At 39.7% G+C, this 5,863-nt stretch overlaps 1 pseudogene; it reads right to left on the bottom strand.

Moving 5' to 3' along the window:
• Positions 1-3,910: 3,910 nt before the first annotated feature.
• Positions 3,911-5,205, bottom strand: LOC107185115 (annotated as a pseudogene).
• Positions 5,206-5,863: the final 658 nt, after the last annotated feature.

The following is a 5,863-nucleotide window of genomic DNA, read 5'->3' as shown; positions in this document are numbered from 1 at the left end:
CGGGGGGGGGGGGGGGGATTTGACCTCCAGGCCAACTGGCTGTGAGAATCAGCTGTGTCTGCAGTGGGAGAACTTCTGTCCTCTAGGGAGGTGCTAATCTAACCTTTGCCTAAGGCTATCCAGCAAATGCCTCTATGCGGGGCTTGGGCAGGGTGGGTCCCAGGGGATCAACAGGGCTGGCGGAGTGAGCAGTTATGGCTGCTCTCAGTCCCGTCCCCAGAGGCTCTGCCTCTCAGTGTTCCAGCAACCTCAGCAAGTACCTCAGAGAGAAAGCTGCCCTCAAGTTCTGACCGATGCCAGACAGTCCTGCTTCTCCCGTTTGAGTCTGGGTCCCCAGAGACTCACCCAGAACTGGAGCTCAGAGCCTGAGACTCCCTCCCGACTAAAACGGACAACCGTGCCCTCAGCTGCCAGCCCGCTCCACATGCACCTCCGCACCTTTGTATTTTACTTCTGCACCACAGCTCCTCTGAGTCTCAGTATGCTTTTCTCTTTCCTTCTAGTTTAGAATTTCCACTCAGCCAGCCTTCCTGTGGTTCTAGATGATGCCCATTCCGTCTTTTAGTTGTATTTTTGAAGTGGTTGTGTGAGGCAGCAATCTCCGGTGTTTACCTATGCAGCCATCTTGGTTTCTCTTGTAAGAACTCCTTATATAATTCTAGATACAAGTCCTTTGTCAGATATATGATTTGCAAATATTTTCCCCAGTCTACACATTGTCTTTTTTTATAAAGCACAAAAGTTTTAAATTTAGATGAAGTCCATAAATGTACGACAGGAAACCATAAAAATTCTAGAAGAATCCAAAGGCGACAAAATCCCAGACATATGCCGAAGCAATTTCTTCACTGATACAGCTCCTAGGACACTTGAAACTAAAGAGAAAATGAACAAATGGGACTACATCAAAATAAAAAGCTTCTGCACAGCAAAAGAAACCATCAACAAAACAACGAGAAAACCCACTGTGTGGGAAAACATATTTGCCAACGTCATATCTGATAAGGGCTTAATCTCCAAAATTTATAGGGAACTCACACAACTTAACAAAAGGAAGATAAACAATCCAATCAAAAAATGGGCAAAGGACCTAAATAGACACCTTGCAAAAGAGGACATTCAGAAAGCCAAGAGACATATGAAAACATGCTCAAAGTCACTAATCATCCGAGAGATGCAAATCAAAACAACAATGAGGTACCATCTCACACCTGTCAGACTGGCTATCATCAACAAATCAACAAACGACAAGGGCTGGAGAGGATGTGGAGAAAAAGGAACACTTGTGCACTGCTGGTGGGAATGCAGTCTGGTGCAGCCACTATGGAAGACAGTATGGAGTTTCCTCAAAAAGCTACAAATGGAACTCCCATTTGACCCTGTGATCCCACTCCTAGGAATATATCCCAAGAAACCAGAAACACCAACCAGAAAGGATATATGCACTCCTATGTTCATAGCAGCACAATTCACCATAGCTAAGATCTGGAAACAGCCTAAGTGCCCATCAGTAGATGAATGGATTAGAAAACAGTGGTACATCTACACGATGGAATACTATGCTGCTCTAAAAAGGAAGGAACTCTTACCATTTGCAACGGCATGGATGGAACTGGAGAGCATTATGCTAAGTGAAATAAGCCAGTCAATGAAAGAAAAATACCACATGATCTCACTTATTCATGGATAATTGAGACCATTATAAACTTTTGAACAATAATAGATACAGAGGCAGAGCTGCCTCAAACAGAGTGTCAAACTGCATCGGGAAGGCCGGGGAGGGTTTGGGGGCGGGAGGGAGGGGGGTAAGAGATCAACCAAAGGACTTGTATGCATGCATATAAGCCTAACCAATGGACATAAGACACTGGGGAATAGGGGAGGCTAGGTGACTGTCTATGGCGGGGAAAAAAATGGACACATATGTAATACCCTTTGTAATAAAAAATAAAATTTGAAAAAAAAAATAAATTTAGATGAAGTCCAATTTATCTATTTCTTTTGTTGCTTGTGCTTTTGGTGTCATATCCAAGAATTCATTGCCAAATTCAAGGTCATAAAGATTTACCCCTATGTTTTCTTCTAAGGCAGTTGTTCTCAACCTGTGGGTCACGACCCCTTTAGGGGTCAAACGACCCTTTCACAGGGATCGCCTAAGACCATCGGAAAACACATATATAATTACATATTGTTTTCGTGATTAATCACTATACTTTAATTATGTTGATAACATAATTTATAACAATGAAAATACATCCTGCATATCAGATATTTACATTATGATTCATAACAGTAGCAAAATTACAGTTATGAAGTAGCAACGAAAATAATTTTATGGTTGGGGGTCACCACAACATAAGGAACTGTATTAAAGGGTCGCGGCATTAGGAAGGTTGAGAACCACTGTTCTAAGGGTTTCATAGTTTTGGCTCTTATATTAGATCTTTAGTCAATTTTGATTTAATATTTGTATATAGTGTGAGGTAAGCATCCACTTTATTCTTTTGTGTGTGGCTATTCAGTTGTCCCAGCACCATTTCTTGAAAAGACTGTTGTTTTCCCATAGAATTGTTATGGCATCCTTGTTGAAAACAATTGACCCATTTATACATGGTTTTTTTTCTGGACTTTCCATTGATCAACATGGCTAGCTTACAACTTATTCTTGCTTCAGAATAAGTTGTGAAATCAGGAGGTATGAGTCATCTAACTTGGCTCTTCTTTTTCAAGATTATTTTGAGCATAATGGGTCACTTGAGTTTCCATATGAATTTTATGATGTTTGTCAATTGCCACAAAATAGCCAGCTGGCATTCTGGGATGGATGGTGTTGAATCCATAGATCAATTTGGGGAGCATTGCCATTTTAGCAATATTAAGTCTTCCAATTTAAGAACATGGAATACATTTTCATTTATTTAGTTTTCCTTGCATTTCTTTGAACAATGTCTTGAGTTTTTTGGAGTATACATTTTGCACTTTTATTAAATGTATTCCTAAGTACTTTATATTTTATTCCATTTAAATGGAATTATTTGCTTTTCTTACAAGTTTTATTTATTGGTTGACTTTAGAGAGAGAGGAGAGGAAGAGGAGGAGGAGGAGAGACAGAGAAAGAGAGAGACATAGACTTGTTGTTCCACTCATTTATGCATTCATGACTCTTGCATGAGCCCTGACCAGGGATTGATTCCACAATCTTGGTGTATCTGGATGATGCTCCAACCAACTGAGCTATCTGGCCAGAATTATTTTCTTAATTTCCTTTTTTGTTTTCTCAGTAGCATTATATAGAAATATATGTTTCTCAGTAGTACTATATAGAAATAAAGTTGCATCTTGCAACTTTAATGAGCTCATTTATTAGTTCTAACTAGAGGCCTAGCGCATGATTAAATTGTGAGCATATAGGGTCCCCTAGGCCTAGTCTGCATCAGGGCCATGTCCGCCACTCTGCAATACCTCGCACACTCCACAGACGCTGCTGCCACCCTGCCCCGCGATGCCTCGAATGCCCTGGGTGGGGGGGGGGGGTGGTGGAGCAGGCCTGAGAGGTGCTCCAGCACCTTCTGGTGACCGGTTGTTTGGTCATTCCACTGTTACGGCGTGACAACCACAGACCTTTTATGATATAGTTTTTTTAGTGGATTTCTTAGGATTTTCAACATAAAAATTATGTTATCTGCAAGTAAAGATGGTTTTACTTTATTTCTTTCCAATCTTTTATCCCCACATTCCCCCAATTACTCTAGGTAGAATCTCCAGTACAACACTGAGTAGAAGTGGCAGCCATGGATATCTTAGGAGGATGTTCTAAGTGGATGATCTTAGGAGGAAGGCATTCAGTCCTTCAACACTGAGTATGTAAGCTGTAGGTGTTTTTTGTAGCTGTCTTTTTCAGGTAGAGGTGTTAGTTTGCTGGTATTTCGTTGAGGATTTCTACATCTACACTTATAAGTGGGAGGGAGAATATTTAGTACATTTCATTACTAACTGCAAATGAAATATATATTTAAACTGGTAGACATTTAAAAAAATTAAGAGATTTAATTCTATAGTAATTTATCCAATCTTGTCCATAACTGATGCAATCTAAGTACCACAGAACAGAAAGGATCACAGGTAAGACAGTTGCTCTGATTACACTTAATTCATTAGCATCCCTTCCTGTTTCTATACTTGAACTACAGTACTTTGCTGAAGCTTCACTTTATCAGCAAAACCCCCTTGCCAGACTATGGATCCCTTCTTTAGAGTTGAAATAATGTCCAACAGCTTTTGAACACAGAAAGACTCTGGTTTTCTAAAATCTTTGCCAAAGCCTTTCTGTTTCATGAAATCCTGGATATCTGGATTGGACTCCTAACAATCAAATTCTACTTCATCTCCCAAATGAATGAAGAGACCTGGAAATACCAAACTAATTTCTTTGAAAATTTTAAACAGCAAGTTGTAAGTTGTATTCAAAATAGGGTTTATAGGTCCAAAAGTCCCAGGCTGATGTTCATGGTAACATGGAAACAGGAGATCTTTCTGACCTTTCTCCCAAGATTGTGCATGTCCAGGGTCATCCAATTCTGGAAGATTTGAACCCTGTAATCAGGAATATTTATCACCATGTGGACTTCATTTGGTGTGTTGCCGGGAGCCGGTCCATCCTTGCTGTTTCAAGGGACCTGGCATATATGGCATACTGTTCTTAATATGTTTGCTCACCTTCTTGGCACTGTGTGTTTTAACCAAGGTCACCTCTCCGAGAAAGGTTGTTTCCCCAGGTAGAGATTTTCCCCTGAAGTTAGGGAGGGAATAAAACCCCTTCACTAAGTGCCAGGTGGGTAATTAATCTCTTTAACTACAAACAATCATGCTTAAACTACATAATGTCATTACTTTGTCTTGCGGGCTGGAGAACCTAGTGTGAGAGCATGGCTACAGAACCTGGCTGGAGAACCTGGAGAACCTGGCTGGAGAACCTAGCAAGAGAACATGGACACAGTACTTGGCTGGAGATTGTGGCTAGAGATCCTGGCAAGGCTGCTGATCAACTGAACGCTGTCTCCATGTCATTCCTTCTTCGCCGACTCCGTCCACACCTTTGGGGACCCCTTGACCTGCTGGGGTTGGACCCCAGCAGTGTGTAAACATAAGACAAAGAATAGCTTCCTTTATTGCTTATCTCTGGAGAAGTGATGCTCTGATAAGGGTCTTGGTGTAGTTTTTATTTCTTGAGATGTATTTGTCTGGTTTTGGTATCAGTTAATATTGGTGTCAGAGAATAAAATGGGAAGAATTCAATCCTTTTTTTATATCCTGGAAAAATTTATAATGGGTTAGTGTTAATTCCTTTTTATTTATTTATTTTTTTAATTCCTTTTAAAATATTTGGTAGATTTCACCAGGGAATGGTAATCATTTCACAATATATACATACATGATACCAATGTGTATACAAACTTATATAATATTATATTTAAATTATATCAATAAAACTGGGGGAAGAATTCATCAGTGAAGCCATCTGGGTATAAACTTTGTGGATAATTTTTTATTTTTTTTAGGCTTTATTTTTTTTTTAAGTTAACATGTGCATATATAGGAAACTGAAAAACACAAGCAAAGAACAAAGCCATCCATAATCACAAGTAGTTTAGTCTGACATGTCCTTCTAAGTCCTGTGTATCTACACAACTAAGCTTCCATTTTTATGTAATTAAGATGGTATAGTTATGTATCATGCTTTCTCACACATCATGAATATTTACTATTTCAAAGTCCCAAAGCTATGAGTATTTTGATAACCAAGAATACCCTGCACCAACTCAATCTGGAAGAAAATGTAATCCTGCCTTTCTTGGTGACAAAA

Source organism: Myotis davidii, unplaced genomic scaffold (assembly GCF_000327345.1).
Source record: "Myotis davidii unplaced genomic scaffold, ASM32734v1 scaffold2149, whole genome shotgun sequence".
NCBI classification, from domain to species: domain Eukaryota; kingdom Metazoa; phylum Chordata; class Mammalia; order Chiroptera; family Vespertilionidae; genus Myotis; species Myotis davidii.
Note: the sequence above shows the minus strand (reverse complement) of the source record. Positions and strands in the feature narration are given on the sequence as shown.